The following is a 25916-nucleotide window of genomic DNA, read 5'->3' as shown; positions in this document are numbered from 1 at the left end:
TGACTTTGCATTTATTTTCCTTAACTATTCTCACTTCCCATTTTTCTTTTATCTCTTCTTGTGAAAAATCAAAACTTCTCAAAGGCTCAACATAGGCAGATTGGAGAGTATTAGTGGGTGACAGCTTCAACAGCCTGCAAGCATAAATACTGCATATACACAAAGGTGGCCTCTGAACTGTGAACTTAGCTCTATGTGACTACGGCTCACAAAAGGGAAAGTAGTCTGACTTGAACCGTTTATAACCATTTGTCTATGTCCTCGACAGCCATTAAGTTGTTGACCTAAGAGACGAACTGCACCCTCATCCTAGTGCCACACCTTAATGAACCTTTTTAAAGGATCCCAGTAACCCACTCTTAATTGTCTTTGGAAGCAGCTGCATTCATTCTGTTTCACTAAAGTGAAGTTCAATAGTTTCTACTGGTACGTTGCTATGACAATACTGAGTATGTACTTGGCCATGTTTGTGTGTACCCCACACTGGACTGGCATCACATATGAGATATGCCCCTGCCTTGTATCTGTATGCCACAGGGATAGACTCTAAAATCTTGCAATCCCCCGTATCTTCCAGCATACTGTAATCATGTAGAATCATAGAAGAACCTACTTGATAACTTACTGACCACAGAAATGTATAAAGGAACTCTCTATGGTCTTAATTAAAGCTAATCATTTTGAATTACTGTTAGTAGGTCCCTGCCTTTCTCTTTTCCTGTAGTATTTGATGTCGGTGCCATTTTGACCAAGTTCTCACTGGTGGCCTTAAAACAGTACTCAAAAAAATGTTTTTGTATGCAGTAAGTCATTTCCCCCCACTATAGTATGGAAGTGTCACCCGCTGCACTCAGGTCCCAATCCTGGTGTTTGCATCATGTGGTGTTTGCAGTCATGTGCTCTCAGCACATGCTCCCAACCTACAGTATATTGTGGAGGAGTGGGTTATGAATTGCTTATTACTTTATGGTAATACTAGGGACTAGGCACTGGAGGTGAGTCAGATCATTTACAACATGTTGCCACTCGAAGACACTTTCTTTATACTGTATAAGTTGCCTAATTTGAAGATACAGCTGTTAATTTATTCATGATACCAGAGCATTTTCCCTCTAGAGTTAAAAAAGTTAAAGAAAGCCCACTACTCGTCTAAAGTCAGCTCCTGCCTATACTGCCTAGCAGGGGTTTCAGCCATTTGGGAGTATGTAATTGAAGAAGGTGAGTTAAGGAAATGGATGAAATGGTTAAAACGCTTAGAAATTGATTTTAAGACTTTCTTATTGTGGCTATTTCAGTTGTCACACGCTTGCTGCGCGTGGTGGGGGCAGCTTAAAAGCTCAGATAATAGTAATTTCCTACCAGAACACCAAAAGGTACTGTTGACTGATGCCTCTTCTCTTCCTCTCTCTGCAGACCAGAAGAATGACAACCTTAACATCTTTGACGTCATTTCCAGTGTCCATCTGCCAGGAACTGCCTCTTCCTGCCAGGATTCCATATTTCCAGAAGCTCCACATTCTTGAGGTAGTCTATTTCAGAGACTCGCTTGTATATGACATTTATTTTTTTTATTCAATGCATTTATAAACCAGTGCAGCGTTTTGTTTGATTGTACGGGGTTAGCCTTTGGGTGCCCCAAAACGTTATCATTGTCTGTCTCTTACATTACACAGTACCGTATTAAGATGACCAAATTACAAGTTTGTCCACCTTCATGTCTATCTGTCACATAAATAAACTTTTATGACATCACTGAACCTATGGCTTATCACATTAGCCTTGTAGTTTAACATTATGTGAATTCTTATTACAATAACTGACAGTAAAAATACCATATTTGCTAAGGATGGACTTTTTAGGTTCTGAAAGAATTATAACTATAACTATAATTTTTAGAATTGCATATGCTGTCCATACTTTAGTGTCACACTTTGGAGCCACTTTGCCTTCTTAAACCTATTTGTACAAGAAATCAGGCCAAAGTATCCCGTATTGTTAGAATGTAATTTACGAAACCAATGATAAATGTAGTCATCATCTTCCAAAATATATAGAGCTCAGCTATGCTTTTATATTATCTATTTAACTGTTCAGTATAAACCAGTGTACTGTGCAAACAAGTTTCTAGCATTTTGGGACCCTAAGTAGTATATACCTGTTGAGACCCTTCAACTCTCTTCATCCTTCTTTTCTTGGGGGTGAAAGATGTAAGGCACCAGCATCTAAGCGTGTAGCCACTATCACCTGGCATATGATTGCTGTTACAATGAGCAGTATAGGCCATAATAAAACTGAGGGTGTAGAGAATTACCTCACCAACAAGCCAGCCATCACATAAGCCAATGCTACTTTAGATAGATAGATAGATAGATAGATAGATAGATAGATAGATAGATAGATAGATAGATAGATAGATAGATAGATAGATAGATAGATAGATAGATAGATAGATAGATAGATAGATAGATAGATAGATACTTTATTAATCCCAAGGGGAAATTCACATTCTCCAGCAGCAGCATACTGATACAAAAAAAACAATATTAAATTAAAGATTGATAATAATGCAGGTAAAAACAGACAATAACTTTTTATAATGTTAACATTCCCCTCCCCTTTCCCTCGGGTGGAATTGAAGAGTCACATAGTTTGGGGGAGGAACGATCTTCTCAGTCTGTCAGTGGAGCAGGACAGTGACAGCAGTCTGTCGCTGAATTTTACCTCTAAATTAATGGATCATGGGTTGGTCCAGACCACCAACCACAACGTTTGTCAGTCACATCTTGACATCACAGATGAGTTTGTGTTAATTTAACGTAACTGCTTACAGTTAACAAAAGCAGTGTCATTCTAGCTAGGTGCCTTTATTACAATAAATTGATCTGATTACATTAGGAAAACCAGGCACTGCTGCAAATTCCCTTTTTATGTTTGCTAAAACATGTCAAGTTTTATGCATGTACACCCACACTAAACAAAAACTGAATGTAGTGGCTTGCTGGACAGTTAGTGGCTTCCAGCACAGCACAGGGCATGATGGAGTGAAGCTTGAATGAGACATTCCTGGGTTGTCAACCAGTTCACTGACAAGTGAGAACAGGTAGCCAAAAAAAAGTACTTCAGCATAAATATGTAGAATTGGCCATCTTGAACGGGAACTAAAACAGAGTCTGTACATCATATCAACCATTTTAAGGTTTAATAAGTTTTGTCACATCAACGCACATCGTAATATTGGCTCAGTGATATGGATTATTATATGTATGAGTTCTTATTTAGCTGTTTTGATTGTATTTTCCTACTTGATCAAGGGTGTCGTCATTTCCTAGTTTCTCCATAATGTTGCATATGGTTTAGTCAGAGATGGTGTAAATATATGCATGTTGTCCCATCAAGTTTTCCTTTATAAATCCTGACTTTTGTGTGGAAAGCTGTGTATGCAAATTTTAGGCATATTTTTGTGCCTACACAATTTTTAAAAATCTGACCCCAGGTCTGATTCCTGCCTTATGCCTGTTTTGGAGAAAATCTCTGGCTTCCAGTAACCATGTCGTAGAATCACAGGGTTTGGATAATAAATGAATGATAGGCTCTGCGGTGTGCTGGCACCCTGCCCGGGGTTTGTTTCCTGCCTTGCGCCCTGTGTTGGCTGAGATTGGCTCCAGCAGACCCCTGTGACCCTGTAGTTAGGATATAGCGGGTTGGATAATGGATGGATGGATGGATGATAGGCTTCAGCACCAAAACACTGGCACCCCAATGATCCCATATAAACCTTCAAGGCAGATGAAAAATTTGTTTGGAATGTATAAGATGCCCTTGAGTTAAGCACAAATCACTGCAACAGTACAACTGTCAGTGTTCAAGACTAGTTGTATAAAGACCAGTTAACTTATAACACATAAATCTGTACTGCCTAAGCAGAAATTTGCTAATAATAAATATTGAGTGTTTGAGAAAAAAAGCAAAATGCATCCTTTAAATCAAAAGAAAATCTGTACAGTATAAGCGAAAGGCTTGAGCATACAATATACATAAAGAAAGTGGAAGAAATGTAAAATGTTTTAAGTCCATGTGATTGTCTGTTTGTTCATGATTTTATTTTATGGATTTATTCAGCACAATTTGGGGAATTAGCGAGAATCTGTTATTCTACAGGAGCTAATCTGGGAAAGGAGCAAATCAAGTCCATTCCCTCCCTCTCTCATTCTGAATGTGAACAATCAGTGATAGAATAGCTAATGTTAAAGTATAACTTCACAAGTAAAAAAAAGACTGAGAAGCCCAATTACCAGACACGGTGAACAGCAGGAACATGCAGGCAGGGTGCAAAAGAGCCAAAAGAAGGCCACAAAGTAAATTAATTATAGGTGTCATGATGGCTGAACCTGCCAGGAGGCAGCGCCTTATGGTGATCCCAGGCTGTTTTGGCAGCTCATAATCTTTGAGTCATTTGACCCTCAGGGGAGCCTTTAAAAATTCGTCCCCATGCATTTGTCACTTTAGTGAGGTGTGAAGAGTGTGGAGCAATTAATCAGCAATGGGAGGAGAAAGGTAGAAGGACAATGGAGAGTGAGGAGCTGGAAAACTATTATCTGTTGTGGGAAGGTGAGCCAATTGCCCAAACAGCAAATGGAGATCAGCATCTGTGTGTGTTCTGCTCTGAGCAGCAGCAGGGTTTGCTTTGTTCATTTCTATTTGCATTGTTTTCTTTCTCTGCCATTCTTCTTCTGTATGTGGCTACAGAGAAATAAAACAATTTGTTTGGGTTTTACACCTCATTGGCTCTTGTTCATCATCTTGAGAGGTCTTCATGGGGTCAGTCCTTTGAGAGATATACAACAGAAAAAAAACTTACTGCGCACTTCTAGTAAACTGTTTTTAGCGATATATATATGTCTTGTCATCAGTGTTTTATATTTAAAGATACAGAGCGGGTTACCTTTTAAGAGTACAATTGGATGATTCTGAGATATATATACGTTTGTTTATTCATTTAAGGTTTCTATAGAGATGCATGCGAGAAAGTGTGTAATTAGGACTCTATTTATGGACTCACATGGAGATTTAGAGATGTCTGCAACTTAGGGAATACAAGGAAGCCCTTCCCACAATTCGGAGCTTACTAATTTAAATCACTCCGGGTGTTCTCAACTGATTGAGTTAGTGTAGAATTCATTTTTAATAAAAATAAGAAGAATTAATGCCACAGTGTTTAAATATACCATGTGTAAGCCGACAATGTAAACTGTAACAACATAAAAATATAAGCTAAGGGAGATTTGTTTAAGAGAAGTCTGAAATTTATCTTTAATTTAATTTTTTTGGTGCTATTGCTCACTCACTGTCTTTTATTTTATCATTAAGGATAGAGGCTTATACAAACACTATAAAACACTGTACAGTATGTGTGTCATAAAATGAAACAACTCATGCACATACAAGTAAAATTCTAATGTTAAAAATAAGTGGTTCCATTAAATGTATTGATCTTCTCATCTTCTTCTGTGCAGGCTGTAATATACCTCATGAGAAGCTCTGCAGAAATTTAAACAAGTGTATCCATTACTATTATTGCTGAAGTCATTGGGGAGCAACTCAGCACAAAGCCTAACTCAGTCAAGACCAGTTCATGTAAATGGTTTAAAAATCATTTAGTGATAGTCTGGGATTCATTGTCTGTGATGTTACCTGGGGTCTTTGGGTGTTTCGGGTCTTTCAGAAACAGGCATCTCTCCTTGGTGACCCAGCTGGGGTTGATCAGCCCTGACTTGCATCCCAGTAGTGTTGGTCCACAGGGCATTTCTTCTTATCCAGAGCCATCTGGAGGCTTTCTCTGCAGTCTCTATGGCTGTTTTGATGGCTCTGCTTCTTACTACACCTACACAATGCCAAGCTGAGTGTTAGCTTTGTAGAGTGAGTGGCCAATGAATCCTCTGTACTTGACTTCGATGGGGTCACACTGTGCTCTCCATCTGTTCTTTACATCAGCTCCTCCTACTTATACTCCGTTTCCTCTTACTGTCTTCTTCAACCCTCTCTTCCCAGTATACTGTTAGTTCCATAATGACAACCTGACGTGAAGCCTCTGACAGAAGGACCATGTCTAGCCTCAGTATTGTTGTCACTATGGTGTCTGGAAACTTCAGTCATCTTGTGAGGCTGACTTTTAGCTGCAAGTCTGAAGCAGTTATGAGTAGGCCTCCTGATCTCTCATGTGGCTGCAGCTCTTCTACTGTCATAACAGAGGAAACTAGTGACTTGCCTGGATGGTGGCTTTTGGTGTCATTGATAGCCATGTTGGTGGCTTCTGCTACTGTCTTAAACACTTGACTGTGACACAAGTGACCGCAACCCTCATATACATCACTGGAACTGCAGATGAAATTGGAGAACCCAGAGAAAATATGGATACGGATTGAATGTGCAAAAAACACAGTGACCAAGCCAGGACAACAATGCTGAAGCTACTGGGAAGCAGTAAAAATCATTTTGACACAATCATAGACATTATAAATCCATTGACTAGTATACAGTGACATTGCTAAGATGTCATCTAGGGGTGGGAATTTGGGTATGTAAGAAGGTCAACTTAATATGAAAATAAACTAAAACATTATTTTACTGATTTTTCATTGGACAGACAGGCATTACATTTACTTGTATAGTGTTGTTTGTGGCAGTAATGCTGTCTTCTAATTCTCCTTAGTTGCAATCTTCTAATGTAGAGCTGGTGTGGATAAATGCTTAAATTGCCTGACTATTTAGTAAAACCTTGATTTGCAATGTTTTTTGGCTTACTTTACAGTATATTGTGTTGCTAAGCATCATAATTTCTGTTTCTCTGACTTTAGAACACACCTTTCACATAGACAGGCGCGACTAATTTTGCCTGAAGGCAACTAGAAACAACTGTTGTGCAGCCATGTGGAACCACAGTTATGTAAGTTCAGTTTTAAATCAGTATATATGTGCAGATAATTTTTTACAATAATAAAGGGTTCATACTTTTTAAAGGGTGTTTTAGAACTCCAAATTACAGTTATATTTACTTGCTTTGGGTCGCTGTGTTTCTGTGTTATGGGAAGTATGATAACTGCAGGCTTTCCAGTGGGAAAATTCAAGTGAGTGCCCTTTCAGATGGTAATACCAAGTAGAACAATTGCAAAATAACTCTGTTACCTTCATTCACCAAAAATCATGATGTAACACTTACCTCACACGCACTTCATTATGCATTAATTTTCAAATCTGCCTAGCTCAATTCATGTTTACAGAGGGTAATATAATTTGTGGCAACACTAGGCACAAAGTAGGAAACATACCTGAACAATGTGCCAGCACAGGGTACACAAGGGCACACACCCATGCTCACTCTCCCACAATGAAGTCAATTTACCTAATATACCGGGCTATTCAAAATGAAAGAGCAGATTTCAAAAATATATTTCAAACAAACTGTGAAAGACAGAAACACATTCTGCACATCAATGGATAGAGGAAAGTTTAAAAGCCCGCCTAAAAGTAGCAGTGAATGCCACTAAGCTCTGTTTCTTGTTTATAGAAAAATGGTGACAACACCATAAGAGAAATCATTTTGCTTGCTGCAATTTGCGAAGTGTGTGTCCATTGTGCAAGTGCAACATGAATTCCGCTGATAGTTAAACAAACAGCCATCTCATCATAAGCAAATTTACGAGTGGCATAAAAAACTCGTAAAAGAAGGAAACATAAAAGCACTGGCTGTCCACGCATGTCAGAAAATGTTAAGAGTATCAGAGGCGTGTTTGAACGGAGCCCTAGGAAATCCACATCATGGGCAAGCATTGAACTTGGAATTCCTCAAACAATGGTATAGCATGGTCTTAGACAGCATCTGCATTTGAAGTCTTACAAGTTGCAATTCGTATAGGCATTTCATCCTGACGACCATAATAAAAGGTTTGAATTTTGCACTGCAATTCTGGAGAATATGGAAGAGGACAATTTTCTTGAACGCCAAATTTTTTTTGGATGAATCAACTTTCCATCTCTCTGATAAGGTTAATCACCACGATCTTAGAATTTGGGGGTATGAAAATCCTTGCATAGTCATCGAATATGAGAGACTCACCGAAGATAAATGTGTTTTGTGCATTTCTGCAAGCAAAGTTTATGGACCTTTCTTTTTTGTGGAGCAAACTGTGACTGGATTTTCATACCTGGACATGCTACAAAACTGGTTGTTTCCCCAACTTCAAGAAGATTCGAATGACTTCATTTTCATGCATGATGGTGCCCCGCCTCATTTCCACTTGGAGGTCCAGTGTTACCTGAACAACACCATTCCAGGACGATGGATTGGAAGAGGTGGACAGCAAGATCTTGGTCATCATCTATGGCCTCCCAGGTCTGCAGACCTAACCCTTTGCGATTTTTATCTATGGGGGTACATTAAAGAGAGTGTTTGTTCCACCTATGCCCGCTAATCTTCAAGATTTATGACATCAAATTGAGGAAACTGAATTCAGTAACTAGGGACCAGTTGACTCGTGCTTTCGAGTTTTAGATTTATGCTTTTGGTGCTTGGGTTTTCATCATTGAGAAATCCAAACCGAGTATTAGGTTGTATTTTTCTTTTGTAATTATGATAATTAAAATGTATTTGTAATGTTTTGGATGAGATTTCAGTTTTTACAGGCACCACTAGTTTTATGGGGTTTTGACTCCAAATTGCTATTGTTCCGGATTCTGAAAATTCTCTGCATATGATACTGCTAGCATGATGGAAAAGAAGTTCACTTCTGACATCATATTTCTTTCCGATGTTGTTTTTCCTACAGCCGTAACACTCCTAACTTTAAAGATTGTGTAATCTACAGTATATTATAATATACAAAGCAAAGCAAATGTAAAACAAACTAACCCTGAACTTTACAAGTAAAACTTTAATAAAATAAACAGCCACTGGCGGAAGTTAAATAAAATGAACACACTAGCGTGTTGAGCTGTTACACTGCACTAGAGCTCAAGAAGTCATTATCATTCCTTCGTGTCAATAAACCAGTTTTGTAACGGGTTAATTCTTGAACTTTTTTACAGTATCAAAACCACTTGCAATTATAATGTTAGTATGTATTGATTGCTGCTGCTGCTTGCTTTTTAATTTCAAACTAAGTCTGCCTCAGGATGCCTAGTATTCATATGTTTTACAGTGTTTACAACATAACCAATTTTTTCTTTTTTGTTCAGTGAATTATTTATCTAAATTCTGTTTGGTTGCCAATGTCAAGCTGTCTAAATTCACCATCATAATCTTTTTGCAAGCATCTTAGCAATCAAAGGATAAATATGGCATCACAATTTACATTATAAGATATACAATATATGCACAATGTATATGTATATTTTTTTTTTGAGTAGGGATCTGGATGGTAATCGGAAGGTTGCCGGTTAAAATCCCGTAAAATGCCAAAAGTGACTCTGTTTTGTTAGGCCATTGAGCAAGGCCCTTAACCTGCAATTGCTCTGTCCTGGGTAAGATATTAATCTGCATCCAGCCCTGCATGTAGACCCTCCAACCTGCAGGGAAAAACCTGGGGGTTGGTGGCAGAAATGGCACTCCACCCACCATAAAAAAAACCCCACACTGTTCCAATCCATCTGAACTAGTGTGGTGCTGAGGTGTCACCCATTGCATGGCTGCAGTCGGGTCTTAATCTGGGATCCTGAGTTGATTCATCATGTGGTGGGTGCGGCAATGTGCAGTATCAGTTCTCTCTCTCTCTCTCTCTCTCTCTCTCTCTCCCTGTGTTGAGAGAGAGTGCTGTTATTTACATCTCCTTTTTCACTTGCAGACCACAAGCTCCAAAAGTTGAGGATCCATGAGGTCACTTCTGGTCTCTTTCTTAACCCCACCTCTTCCTGTTTGGAAATCTTATAAAGGCCAGCACTTATCTGCAAAAACAACTTATGAAAGCTTGTATTATTAATGTAACTCTTTTCTTTTTTTGTTACCACAATATTTAGGCATTACCAGCTGGTATCCCAACTGTTTATAGGTGTTGTATCTTCTTATTTACAGTATATATGCTGTATATATATATATTTATAGTGACAGGAGGCTGGGGGGCAGACCCAGCCGGGATGCCTAGAAGGACCGGGAAGCAGTCTATACATACCCCGGGCCATGAGGAGGCAACCGCCCTGGTTAGTAAGAGGACCATGGAGATGGAACAAGGAGGCTCAAACCCATTGGGGCCTGTGGCCACCGGCCGGGGGGTGCCCTGAAAAGCATGGAGCCCGGGAGATTTGGGAAGGTGGATGAAGGACCTTCCAGGGATGCCCTGAGTGCTTCCGGGTGCTAGTGCGGCACTTCCACCACACCAGGAAGTGCCGCCGGAAGAACATCAGCAAGCACCTGAAGCACATCCAGGTGAATATTAAAGGGGCCGCCTTCCTACAGTCAGGGAGCTATAGTCGGGAGCTGGAGGTGGACAAAGCTCCAGCGACGAGAGGAGGAAAGGTGACCCATGGACATTGGAGAGGCCCGTATTTAAGGGTGCTTGGTGTGGAAGCGCTGTGTGGGACTTTATGTGGTGAATAAACGTGTGTTTTATAAAGTGCTGGTGTCTGTCTGATGGTGTTCGAGCGACCTCTCATTATATATATATATATATATATATATATATATATATAGGGAGAAGTCAGCCCGGTCACGAACAGACAGACACCAGCACTTTATAAAACACACGTTTTATAATGTTTATTTAAACAAAGGTCCCAAAACCCAAGTCCCGCACACACACAGTGCTTCCAGCACCAAACACCCTTACATGGGCCTTTAACCATCTGCGGGCCACCTTTCTTCCTTCTGTCGCTGGAGCTTCATCCACCTCCAGCACCCAACTCTCGCTCCTTGACTGTAGGAAGGCGGCCCCCTTTATAGTCACCCAGACGTGCTACAGGTGCTCGCTGATGTTCTTCCGGCGGAACTTCCTGGAGTGGCGGAAGTGCCGCATGAGCAACTCCGGGTGTCGCTGGATGGTCCTTCCTCCACCTTCCCAGGTGTTGCGGAAGTGTAGATCACCCAGGCTTTATGAAGCTTGGGCCGCCCCCGGCAGTAGCAATGGGCCCCCACGGGTTTGAGCCTCCCTGCTACTTCCCCATGGTCCCCTTGTTATTAAGTGGGACGTATAGATCCCCTTCTGGTCCTTCCAGGCATCCCGGCTGGGTCTGGCCCCAGCCTGCCACAATATATATACACACATATATATATACATATATATATACAGGTAAAATTCCATTACAACGAAGTGCCAGGGACCTAAAAAAAATTGTTGTAATGAAAATTTCGTATATTTGTTGCTATATTGCTTGATTTAACTTGTGTCCAGGTGTTTGCAGTCATTTCATTACCATTGCATTTATCATTTCAATAGCTTCTTTCAAGTTAGTTCTCATCTCCTCCTGTCTACATGCTGATGAGAATTTTCCTCAGCTATTCCTTGCGATAATACACTCTCAGGGCGCGAATGATGCCTATATCCAATGGCTGAAGAACTGCCATGCAATTGGGTGTGAGGAATTCAACTTGAACATTATCTAAATTTGGAAGCATGCTGTGGGTAGCACAGTTATCAATCAGAAGCAGAATCTTCCTTTTCTTCTTCTTCATATTGTGAGGTTTCTGAACTGCGATTGCCGTGTCTGCGGAAGATTTTGTCAGTTGACAGGGATAGGCGACCACAGTGTCAAAGCGCTGCAGCAGAGTGCCACTGAAGAAAATTTGAAAACATTGCAGTCGCGCTATAAGTGCCTGTTGTCGATGGGTGATGCAAGGATCATTATAAATACAGGGAATAGTATTACTTGGCCACTACCTTCAGTCTCAGTACTTTAGCAAAACCAGCTGTATTCAGCTTGAAACAGGAACAGCACAGTTATTTATTGTAGTGGGATCTACCACTCTCCTATACACTAGACACAGCAGTCGGGCAGGGTTGCGGCAGGTTAGTGGCCAAGTAATATTAAAATATATTAAAAGTAGTGTTTCTTCCCAATGAAGAGGCATATGCGAAAGAATTAAAGATTTGTTGTTTGGTGAAAGTGAAATCCACATACAAAAGTGGCAGAGACACAAAGTGGCTGGCGTGTAGCACAGGCCAGGGGGTTGGAGAGCGAAGTGAGCAGGGGGCGAAGCCCCCTTGTGTGTGTGTGTGTGTGTATATATATGTATATATATATATATATATACATACAGTTAGGTCCATAAATATTTGGACAGAGACAACTTTTTTCTAATTTTGGTTCTATGCATTACCATAATGAATTTTAAATGAAACAACTCAGATGCAGTTGAAGTGCAGACTTTCAGCTTTAATTCAGTGGGGTGAACAAAACGATTGCATAAAAATGTGAGGCAACTAAAGCATTTTTTTAACACAATCCCTTCATTTCAGGGGCTCATCCATCCATCCATTTTCCAACCCGCTGAATCTGAACACAGGGTCACGGGGGTCTGCTGGAGCCAATCCCAGCCAACACAGGGCAGGAACCAATCCCGGGCAGGGTGCCAAACCACCGCAGGACACACACAAACACACCCACACACCAAGCATACAGTAGGGCCAATTTAGAATTGCCAATCCACCTAACCAGCATGTCTTTGGACTGTGGGAGGAAACCGGAGTGCCCGGAGGAAACCCACACAGACACGGAGAACATGCAAACTCCACGCAGAGAGGGCCCGGGAAGCGAACCCGGGTCCCCAGGTCTCCCAACTGCGAGGCAGCAGTGCCACCCACTGCGCAACCGTGCCACCCGGGGCTCAAAAGTAATTGGACAAATTAAATAACTTGAAATAAAATGTTAATTTCTAATACTTGGTTGAAAACCCTTGCTGGCAATGACAGCCTGAAGTCTTGAACTCATGGACATTACAAGATGCTGGGTTTCCTCCTTTTTAATGCTCTGCCAGGCCTTTACTGCAGTGGCTTTCAGTTGCTGTTTGTTTGTGGGCCTTTCTGTCTGAAGTTTAGTCTTCAACAAGTGAAATGCATGCTCAATTGGGTTAAGATCAGGTGACTGACTTGGCCATTCAAGAATTTTCCACTTCTTTGCTCAACTCCTGGGTTACTTTGGCTGTATGTTTCGGGTCATTGTCCATCTGTACCAAGAAATGCTGCCCAATCAATTTGACTGCATTTAGCTGGATTTGAGCAGACAGTGTGTCTCTGAACACCTCAGAATTCATTTGACTGCTTCTGTCCTGTGTCACATCATCAATAAACACTAGTGTCCCAGTGCCACTGGCAGCCATGCACGCCCAAGCCATCACACTGCCTCCACCGTGTTTTACAGATGATGTGGTATGCTTTGGATAATGAGCTGTTCCATGCCTTCTCCATACTTTTTTCTTGCCATCATTGTGGTAGAGGTTGATCTTGGTTTCATTTGTCCAAAGAATGTTTTTCCAGAACTGTGCTGGCTTTTTTAGATGTTCTTTAGCAAAGTCCAATCTAGCCTTTCTATTCTTGAGGCTTATGAGTGGCTTGCACCTTGCAGTGCACCCTCTGTATTTACTTTCATGCAGTCTTCTCTTTATGGTAGACTTGGATATCGATACGCCTACCCCCTGGAGAGTGTTGTTCACTTGGTTCACTTGGTGAAGGGGTTTCTCTTCACCACGGAAATGATTCTGCGATCATCCAGCACTGTTGTCTTCCATGGATGTCCAGGTCTTTTTGCGTTGCTGAGTTCACCAGTGCTTGCTTTCTTTCTCAGGATGTACCAAACTGTAGATTTTGCCACTCGTAATATTGTAGCAATTTCTTGGATGGGTTTTTTCTGTTTTCGCACCTTAAGGATGGCTTCTTTCACCTGTATGGAGAGCTCCTTTGACTGCATGTTGTCTGTTCACAGCAAAATCTTCCACATGTGAGCACCACACCTCAAATCAACTCCAGGCCTTTTATCTGCTTAATTGATAATGACGTAACGACGGACTTGCCCACACCTGCCCATGCAATAGCCTTTGAGTCAATTGTCCAATTACTTTTGAGCCCCTGAAATGAAGGGATTGTGTTAAAAAAATGCTTTAGTTGCCTCACATTTTTATGCAATCGTTTTGTTCACCCCACTGAATTAAAGATGAAAGTCTGCACTTCAACTGCATCTGAGTTTCTTTTAAAATTCATTGTGGTAATGTACAGAACCAAAATTAGAAAAGTTGTCTCTGTCCAAATATTAATGGACCTAACTATATATATATAGTTATATAACTACATAATTAATTGCATTAAGCAGGTTTAGACAATGAATGATTAAATGAACAAATGAGAATAATTTTTTTAAATTATTTCAATTAAAAAATAACAAGAAACCTTAGCTGCGATTGCTGAGTATATTTTGACAGTGAAAACCAAAGATTGTTATCCTGTAAACAGATAAACAACAAGAAGATTAAACATCAAGACCATCTTCATCAGAAACTGCAAATCTGCCTTATTAAACACAAACATCAAAGTTTCTCTGACACTGACTTGTAATAATGTGTGCAGTTACAGAGAAGCAAGAAAAACAATTTTTATTTAGGAGTATACAAAATGAGACGGAATAAAGAAAATACTTCATTTTGATAAATATTTTAAGGAATATTTTAAATATTTATAGCACTGGGCAAATTATTCTGTACTAAAATCACACTCAGATATATTTTCTTTATCCATTATTTAGATTTCTTCATCCCAAAAATGCATTCACCTAAACTTACTTACTGTAATGGTAATGACTTTTTATTTTATTTCATTGTGCTGTGTACGTGTGGCAATAACTTTGAAACTAACTCATGGCACTACATTATTTATCAAAGCAAAACCTGACATGTTTGTAAAAGCAGACACTATGGTATGCCTTCATATCATTAACAAGTGTGATAAGCCACAAGTCCATTTTATGATGAGGCATTTAAAATTTTACGCTTTTTGGTCAATACAGTGCCATGCTTTGTAGCAATTGTAAAGCAACATAAAATGAATCAACTTTGAACAATCTTTGAACAATACTGAATTCCGCCACTGGTTCTGTCTCCTGTAAGAATACAGAAACTAACAGTAAAGTCTGTGAACCCCAAGCCCCCACACTATTGTGGATGTTTTCTGCAGTCTATGGATTTATTTATTCAACAAGCCACCAAGTTTATTAATGTCGGATTAAACATCTATTTGTTAAACCACGCAAAATTAGAAAATACAACTACAAAGAAGTAGCATTTATAGTCCCAACCCAGTAAGGAGTTACTACTATTATGCAATCCATCCATCCATCCATTATCCGCCACTTTTCCGAGGTCGGGTCGCAGGAGCAGCAAACTAAGCAGGGATGCCCAGACCTCCCTCTCCCCGGCCTCCTCCTCCAGCTCCTCTGGGAGGACCCCGAGGTGTTCCCAGGCCAGCCAGGAGATATAATCCCTCCAACATGTAATGGGCCTGCCCCGTGGCCTTCTCCCAGTGGGACATGCCCGGAACACCCCCCCCAGGGAGGCGTCCAGGGGGCATCCTGACCAGATACCCGAACCACCTCAACTGACTCCTCTCAATGTGGAGGAGCAGCGACTCTACTCCGAGTCTCTCCCGGATAACTGAACTCCTCACCCTATCTCTAAGGGAAAGTCCAGCCACTCCGCGGAGAAAACTCATTTCGGCTGCTTGTCTCCGTGATCATGCTCTTTCGGTCACTACCCAAAGCTAGTGGCCATAGATGAGGGTAGGAACGTAAATCGACTGGTAAATCAACAGCTTCACCTTTTGGCTCAGCTCTCTCTTCACCACGACGGACCATTGCAGAGCCCTCATTACTGCGGATGCCGCACCGACCGTCTGTCGACCTCCCGCTCCATTCTTCCCTCACTCGTGAACAAGACCCCAAGATACTTGAACTCCTCCACTTGAGGCAGTAATGTGTTCCCAACCTGGAGACAGAATTCCACCCTTTTCCAGCTGAGAACCATGGCCTCAGATTTAGAGGTGCTGGCTCTCATCCCCGCCGCTTCACACTCGGCTGTGAACCGCTCCAGTGAGAGCTGGAGGTCACTGTCCGATGAAGCCAACAGAACCACATCATCCGCAAATAGCAGAGACGAGATTCTGAGGTCACCAAACCATACCCCCTCCGCTCCTTGGCTGCACCTAGAAATTCTGTCCATAAAACTGATGAACAGAATCGGTGACAAAGGGCAGCCCTGGCGGAGTCCAACCTCAACAGGAAACAAGTCCGACTTATTACCGGCAATGCGGACCAAGCTCCTGCTCCTCCTGTACAGGGACTGAATGGCTCGTAACAACGAGCCTTGTACCCTGTACTCTCGGAGCACACCCCACAGGATGCTTTGAGGGACACAGTCGAATGCCTTCTCCAAATCCACAAAACACATGTGGACTAATTGGGCAAACTCCCATGCCCCCTCCAGGATCCTGGCCAGGGTGTAGAGCTGGTCCAGTGTTCCACGGCCAGGACGGAATCCACATTGTTCCTCTTGAATCCGAGATTCGACCATCGACCGAACTCTCTTCTCCAGCACTCTTGAATAGACCTTACCAGGGAGGCTGAGGAGTGTGATCCCCCTATAGTTGGAGCACATCCTCCAGTCATCCTTCTTAAAAAGGGGTCCACCACCCTGGTTTTCCAATCCAGAGGCACTGCCCCTGATGTACATGTGATGTTGCAGAGACGTGTCAACCAGGACAGCCCCACAACATCCAGAGCCTTGAAGAACCCAGGGTGAACCTCGTCCACCCCAGGGGCCCCGCCACCTCGGAGCTTTTTAACTACCTCGGCCCCTGATATGGACAGGCCCCCCCGGGAGTCCTCCAGCTCTGCCTCCTCTAAGGAAGACGTGCTGGTGGGATTGAGAAAATCCTTGAAGTATTCCTTCCACCAGTCAATAACGTCTGCAGTTGAAGTCAGCAGGGCCCCATCTCCACTGTACACAGTGTTGGTGGAGCACTGCTTTCCCCTCCTGAGGCGTCGACCGAAAGTTGTTTTCCATGGCTTCCCAAAACTCCTCCCATGCCCGGGTTTTTGCCTCAGCAACAGCCGATGCCGCCACACGCTTGGCCTGCCGGTACCCCTCAGCTGCCTCTGGAGTCCCACTGGTCAACCAGACCCGGTAGGACTCTTTCTTCAACTTGACAGCCTCATGAACCTTAGGTGTCCACCACCGGGTTCGTAGATTGCCGCCACGAGAGGCACCGACAACCTCGCGGCCACAGCTCCATTCTGCTGCTTCGACAATGGAGGCTTGGAACATGGCCCGTTCAGCCTCAATATCCTTCGCCTCCCTCAGAATAAGGTTGAAGTTCTGCCGGAGGTGGCAGTTAAAGATCTTTCTGAATGGTTCCTCTGCCAGACGTTCCCAGAAGACCCTCATTATACGTTTGGGTCTGCCTGGTCTGTCCAGCAGCCTCTCCTGCCATCTGATCCAACTTACCACCAGGTGGTGATCAGTTGACCGCTCAGCCCCTCTCTTCACACGAATGTCCAAGACATAAGGTTGCAGATCCGATGACACGATTGCAAAGTCGATCATCGAGCTGCGACCTCGGGTATCCTGGCTCCAAGTGCACTTATGGACACCCTTATGCTCGAACATGGTGTTCGTTATGGACAATCAATGGCCATCACAGAAGTCCAATAACTGAACACCACCTGAGTTTAGATCATGGAGTTCATTTCTCCCAATCACACCTCTCTAGGTTTCACTGACGTGAGCGTGGTTCCAGAGCCCAGACCGTGCGTAGAGGTGAGCCTGACTATATCTAGCCGGTACCTCTCAACCTCACGCACCAGTTCGGGCTCCTTCCCCACCAGAGAGGTAACATTACATGTCCCAAGAGCCAGTTTCGGCAACTGAGGGTCGGAACGCCAGAGTTCCCGCCTTCGGCCACCACCCATATCGCATTGCACCCGACCCCTATGGCCTCTCTTTCAGGTGGTGCGCCCACAAGAGAGCAGAACCACGTTGCTCCTTCGGGCTGAGCCCAGCTGGGCTCCGTGGTCGAAGGTCCAGCCACCAGGCGCTCGCCAGTGAGTCCCTCTCCCGGGCCTGGCTCCAGGGTGGGGCCCCGGGTACCCTTTCCCGGGCAAGGGAAGCGCCGATCCTTGGTTTAAAGCCATAAGGGGTCTCAGGAACAATTTAGTCTGGATCTTCACCTCAGACCTGTTTGCCTTGGGAAGCCCTACCAGGAGCATGTAGCTCCCGACAACATAGCTCCGAGGATCACTAGAACACGCAAGCCCTTCTGCCACGGCAAGGCCTAGATCCAACCCAATCCAATCATACAAAAAAAGAACAAATGCTTGACAAATGCAAACAAAAAAATTGATAGTTATAAGAGAGGTAGTGTAGATGATGGATGGGACACCTGCTTTTCAGCCAGCAATAACAAAAAGATCAACATTAAAAAGAAAAGCATATAAATATTTGCTTTCTGACCTTAACTCATTATACAAATACTGTATACCCTGGAAATGCCGGGTACCTCAGCTAGTTAATTATATAATCATTTGCATGATCATTTAACCAACTTAACTTACTAGATTCAGACTTTGATAAAGTAAATGAAGATCTGAAACATTTTGCACTGAAGAATATACAAAAGAAAATCCAAAATTGATTATCATCTACAGAGAGACATGTCCAGGTTAATTCAAGATTGATGAGTGAAAACCCCCTTTAACTTTCCAACGTTGCACAACCACAGGTAGGAACACAAGAAAAGGCAGGCATCTGGTGTGTGTTTTTTTCTGACCCTTAAAGCTTGCATCATATCTTTCTGATCTACCCTAAAACTGAACTAAGCAGGTTCAGACAATAAATGGGTGAATAGAAAGTTGAAGTAGCAACTGTAAGAATACTTTGAAAAAATATATTGTACTAATTTGTTTTTCCCCAGTACAGATCTACCAGAAAGAGGAACTGGGAGATAGCCTACCTACAGACCATCCTTTTCGAAAAGAAATCTTATGGCTAGAGAAGATTTTGTCTTGGATGCCAATTGCATTAACCTGTAGTGACTCTATGGGTGAAAACATTCTGGGTTATCTGTCTAAAACACTTCCTCTGTATAATCACATTATTATTGGCAAGGGTAATTGCTTCTGTAAAGTAACACTCTTTATCTTGCTTATTACTCTTACAAATACAAGGTTCTCAGTTGGGTTGATATTAATCCTTTTGTTTATCTGATTGTTAGTTTATGGTTAGTACTTTGGAGACTTCAATAAAATTATTAGACACCTTGCCTTTTCATCTAGTGTAAACTTCCATATTGCTATAAGTTTGCATATGTAACCATCGACTGGATTCCTTTAGGTGTATACATGACTAGATTCGATGGAGAATGATCTTGTTGAGTATCAAAAACAAAGAATGCTGGACCCAGAAAAGCACTTGTAGGCAGTGGAAATCTTGTTTCCAAAGGACAGTTGCTTCAGTATGCCTTTTTGAGCCATATGTAGACCCTACATTGGAATGAGAGTGTGATATTACACATTGGACAATGCCTTATTTATTATTGTATATTTGGCTGTGGTATATTTAAAGGTGCATTATAAAGTACTGCTAATAGCTGAAAGATCATTCACTTTGCTTTAGCAGGACCAGTCATTTGTTCCAATAAATGTCTGAAGATACAATGATCCAGTGGCACATTTAGGGGCGCTGAAGGTTGAACTGTTATGGGGGCCCCCTTCACCACCAGCAATGGGGCTTGGGTAACCACTGTTATCATCTTCAGTGGGTTTGTTCCACAACAGATCACCACAAATTTGTTAAAAATGTAACCATTACATTTCAGATTTTGTTTAAAATTACTGTAGTAGATTATTAGATTAAAGACATTTGTGTGAATAAAAAATTGCTTGTGCCTTATAGTTTTTGAATTTTGGAGGGATGAAAATTAAGAAACTGTTATATACCTACATTATACATCATAGAATGATGAAATAAAACATAGAAAAGACCAAAGTCAATATAATCCTTTATTTTAGACACCTATGAGAATATGAAGCACATTTTACAAAGAACGTTTTTTTTCTTGCAACAAAATCACGCACATTTTTGTCATGGTAGAGAGACAATATGCATAAATAATTTAAGAGCTCTTCACTCTTGATGGACTGAAATTTGTTCTTTAGAAAGGAAAGCCTTGAAAAATTTCTCTCTGCTTTGTAGATTGTTATAGTTGCTTTGGATAAAAGCATCAGCCAAATAAATAAATAAATAAAATAAATATTACAGGCATAAATCTTCTTCTTCTTTCGGCTGCTCCTGTTAGGGGTCGCCACTGCAGATCATCTTCTTCCATATCTTTCTGTCCTCTGCATCTTGTTCTGTTACATCCATCACCTGCATGTCCTCTCTCACCACATCCATACCCTCAGTTCCACTCTCTTTACCTCCCTCCTCTCCTCCTGCCTCCGGACACGTCTCCCCCCTCTTCTTCTCCTTCTTCTTCTTCAGCCAACAGTAGCCCAATTTCCGCCAGCACCCTGGGGCTTGACCATTCCGGTATGGAAATTTGTATTGTTGTCGGCATGTTGATTTGCCAAAATTTTTTCCTGACGTAATCCTCCCCATTTATCCGGGCTTGGGACCGGCACGAAGAAACACACTGGTTTGTGCATAAATAATTTTAATAAAACTTGTAATTTCTATCATAAATGTTAATAGTGTATTAAATTATTTATAATTATTTTATATTACATTTTGTGAACCACTAGGGGACATTACATATTCCAAAACTCCAGATACAGCTGCACAGACGCAGTTTCAGATTCCAGTAAAGAGATTTATTGCCACAAATACCTTAATGTATTTCACAGTTCCAGAAGTAAGACTCTTCCCTTCTCCACTCCACCCAGATGAGCTTCATCCCGACTCTGACCTGCATGTGAAGTGGAGCAGCTTCCTTTATACCGGACCTGTGAGTAATTCCAACGCTATCATATTGCATCCATGAAGCCTTTTTGCATCAGGTGGAACCTCCCTGTGATAGGTGAGTCTGCCTCCAGCAGCTTCCCCTAGCAGCACCAGACAACCTCAACAGAGCTGCCCACCAGAACTACAACTCCACTGCAGTCCTGTGGGCATCCAAATGGACTGTATGCCAGAGGGATGTTGCTACCCAGTGTACTGGGGAAGCACATGCCCCTGGGAAGCTGTCTCCCCCTGTCCATCGATTATAATATACACCTAAACAACCTGGTCAGGATGCCCAGTCACTCACATCCTTCCATTAAAAGGGCCCCCAGGCCAGTTAAGGAACCATCCATCCAGGCCAGGGTGCCCAACCATCCCATGTTGGCCATTACCATATATTTAGAATGAAACATCCTTAATCGGAGTGTTTTTTCTTTCATTTATAGCTAGCCTACATGATACTTTGGTGACCTTTTAATTTGTATTTTAACTGTTACTCTGTACTGAATTACACAATATTACTATTATTTTTTAATACTTTTTTTTACAAGTAAAATCAATGAGTACTATTCATTTGTTATATCCACCATTTATAAATCTTACATCTGTAAGTATCAAGCTTTTCCAATGAACACTTACCAGTCAAAAAATTGTGCATATGCTACTAGTCTCTAATGTCTGCTTATTTTATTGAATGATCATTATAGTTCCATTAAATACTACATTTTCATTTTTTATAGTGCACTATATTTTCTTTTATTTATTTTAACGTTAACAGTCCTACAATGCACAGCATTTGTCACTAAAATACACTTAACAGAAGCACACAAAGGGAGGGATGACACGGTAACACTAAGGTTAGGAAATAAATGGAAAAAATCCAATTACTCGTGACATCTCACAAAGGCCAAATAAACCAGGGTGAATGACCTAAACCTTTAATTGCAGCACCAGTGTTCTAAATTATTAATCATTAAACTAATAAACATGATTGATTTTATTTTTACCTCTTTCTGTCTTAATTCGTTTGCCCTTGGGGTTTGTAACAATTTCTTTTAAAAATGCTTTGCATTTAAATGAATGAATGAATGAAGGAGGGACGGAAGGAATGGCCACACAGAGAGCTGTCAGACCTTTTATCCTTTTAAAAACCACAAGGTGGTGACCAGAGCAAGATGCCTTCTGCCGTTATATGCTGCCTATTGCTTTTTTGTTCTTTTTTCATTAGTTTAATGGAAATTGAAATTCATGGTTGAAGTTTACAATGCCTGACCTCGAGAAAAGGGTTAATTTGACAATAAACTGACACTGTTCTTGCAACACCTGGTAATGCTTTGTGTGTAATAAAACCAAGGCTTGGGGAGGGCAGGGGACGGGTTGAGTAGGGAGAAAGGTTATACTTTGTAAATGCAAGTTACAAAACAATTGGATTGCTAGCAGGTTCCTATAACCCAATATAGACAAACACAGCTTACTGAAAAAAATTCTCTAGAATGTTAACATTTGCTTACTGGTTATAAATCTTCTTACTGTATATAATACGCTACCGTGGCTGTCTGTTTGTCTGTCCAGGATTTTAAAACACCTGTAGCTCGCAAATCGTTTGAACTTTTGACCTGAAATTTGGTACACATATACTACATGACTTCTACTATCTGCTTTTGGGGTGATGATTGACCCCCCCAGGTTATTCCTCTCTTTATTTTTATTTTATTTTATTGTAGAATCAACTCTTGGCAGCGGCCAGCAGGACAGCCATACGGCGAATGCATATGAGCGCCATTCTCATCTCTACCGCCTTGAAATAAAGTGGGCCTATTGTCCTAAAATAAAATGCTCCAAAAAGCTAGATACAATCAACAGTAATTGTATAGCAGTAGAGTGTGTGCCGTGTTAGCTATAGATTGATACAGGAGAAAGTACGGTGAAATGACACCTTTTACTGGCTAACTAAATAGATTACAAATGCAAGCTTTCGTGGCAGCTAGGGCCCCTTCATCAGGGCCTTAGCTGCCTCGAAAGCTTGCATTTGTAATCTATTTAGTTAGCCAATAAAAGGTGTCACTTTACCCAACTTTCTCCTGTACCCATTGTATACAAACATAAGAACTTAGAGTTGATTATGAATTACGAACACAGTATGTTCTCACAATGTCATGGGGGATTATCCATGGGCTTGCACGGATTGTGCTTTAATTAGAATACATTTTTCTGCCCACCAGGTTGCCATTACCTATTTTTTTTTTAAATCAGGTCATAAGTTTTATCATATCATGTCATAAGTTTTCATTTAAGATCAAGATCAAAGTTCTAGCCCCAATATTTTATGAGTAATTGAGTGACTCATGCACAGACATTAGCATTTTATATACAGTATATTGATAGCAATTAATAGAGACATAAAACCCTGCCCCCATATCTATGAACTTTAAATAATTCTGATGATGAAGTAAAATTACAATAAACATTTTTGCAGTAATGTGGTAGTACCATCAAGTCTTCACCCTAGGGCTGTCTTAACATATGGGCACAAAGGGCATTCTCAGGAACACAGGGGTCCAAGATGTTTCTGATGCCTATGTATGTTTCTGTTTTGCTATCAAAACAGGGGCCCCAGCGCATTGCTTTGCCTGGGGGGCTATGCTATTAAGACAGCCCTGCCCCTGCATTTATGGGAGGAACGACACTATCCACCTTTATTCCTATGATGGCCTACTGTCTGCACTTTTAATTACAAAGTCAGCTTGGTATTTGTAAAGATGAGATTATAGTTTTGCTGCTTTATGTTATTAAACTATTGGTTGACCTTCATTTGTTAATAACTCTGGTGTTAGAAGTTAGAATTCAAACTGTCATTTTCTTTGTCTTCTCTTGAGAAAAACTTCCTAATGTCATCTGTATAGTGTTTTTTTAACAAATTCATTTAACTATTTTTGTGTATTTATTTGCTGTATGTATATATGTATTGGTGTATTTATGGAAGCTGTACAGCAATTTGGTCAACTTACATTGTTTTAAATGTGCTCTATAAATAAAATTGACTTGGCTAGTGACTGACACAAAGCTGCCAATGGCCCAGGCCATCTTCTCAATAGTAAATAATTCTAAAACAAGGGTCTTTTGACCCTGGCTTTCTCTGTTACTGTTACAGACCCCTGTTACAATTGAACAGTGGTTTTATCCCCATTCCTGACATAAGTTAATATTGGACACCTGACAGACATAACACATGACCATTATCCCTACACACTGAAGGAAGTTATTGATAAATGGAAGAAATCTCAAAGGTGCAATCCATTGTCTTTTTGGGGCAGTAATGTCTGGTTTTTCATGAAATGTGTATTCATCTTAAAGTATTCTATGTTAATATATTTTGTTAAATAACACCATAACTAAAAGCATGGCACTTGAATAATACTTCAGCTTGCTGTGAATTAGTTTTTTCTGCCATGCGAGCCACAACTTGTTCATTCCCCCTGCTGGAACATAAGCCTGCATCACTTGCAGGCAGCTTCCGCAGGGTTTTATTGCTTATTTACTTCTATTTTTTAGTAACTTGTAAAAAAAAAATTCCCATATTGTTAAAAGCATCCAACAACCACATGCAAACATTTCAGCCACCATTAAAGCTAGCCTCCAGGATCAACACAGCAGTATCATTTAGCACCATATTCTGTTATGATTCTTAATATTCGGCATGACGTCCATCGCTTAAAGCCCTCATCAAGAAGTAATAGCTTAACATAATGTCACTTACATCTACAAAAATCTAGACATTTTAGAAATAAAATATTATTAAGATTTAAATCTTTACTCTGCATGTGAATGGAATCTGAAAACACCACATCCTAGGACCATACATGGCAAAAGAAACTACTGCAGATAATAAGATATTTCATAAAAAAGCATGCATGTGCTCTAATTAAACATTTAGTGAGTGTGGCTTAATGGCTATAAAACCAAGGGTCTGCTAATTCAGCACTAATTCGACCTTTAAGTCTGAGAAAGTGATTGAATCTACTGGAATTAAAATTACATATCTTTGATACAGTATAAGAAAGCTCAAGCCAAGGTGAGATGAACTGGGAGAAGAGCAAAGTGAACATATTGGAGGACGTATTAAAGTGGGATTGGTAAAGAAATTCAGGTTGGGGAAATGTGGAATATGACAAGAAAAATGAGGGCAAATTGGCCAGTGTATTGTTATACTGACAAAGACTGCATCTGGATTTCAAATCCAGTAATGTCAGCAATTTTTAATCTGAATTTAGCTTTGTATTATTATATAAATCTGAAAAGAGAGTATCATCTTTATATTTTTTCATTCCTGGAATAACAGCAGTACACAGAATACATGAAAACAATTCAACATATGCAAGTTGTTCAGTATTTAAGAAGGCAGCAGAGGTGCCGTTAGGTCAGATTATCTCGGGGCACAACGTGAGCTACCACAGCTATGCTGATGACACAAAGCTGTATTTATCAATAGCACCTGATGACCCCGATTCTATCATTGAAAGTTACTGAGAAATTAGTTCACGCGTTTGTTTTCAGTCGACAAGATTACTGTAACGCAATCCTCTCAGGAATACCCAAAAAAAGACAAATCGTTTGCAACTAGTGCAGAATGCAGCTGCTAGAATCCTAACCAGGAAAAGAAAATCCGAGCACATTTCTCCAGTTTTGATGTCACTACACTGGTTACCTGTGTCATTCAGGATTGACTTTAAAATTCTGCTTATGGTTTATAAAGCCTTAAATAATCTCGCCCCATCTTACATATCGGAATGTCTGATGTCTTATATTCCAAATTGTAACCTCAGATCCTCAACTGAGTGTCTCCTTAGAATTCCAAGAGAAAAACTTAAAAGAAGTGGTGAGGCGGCCTTCTGCTGTTATGCACCTAAAATCTGGAATAGCCTGCCAGTAGGAATTCACCAGGCTAATACAGTGGAGC

The sequence above is a fragment of the Erpetoichthys calabaricus genome, chromosome 13 (genome assembly GCF_900747795.2).
Source record: "Erpetoichthys calabaricus chromosome 13, fErpCal1.3, whole genome shotgun sequence".
NCBI lineage: Eukaryota > Metazoa > Chordata > Cladistia > Polypteriformes > Polypteridae > Erpetoichthys > Erpetoichthys calabaricus.
This window is presented reverse-complemented; position numbering follows the sequence as displayed.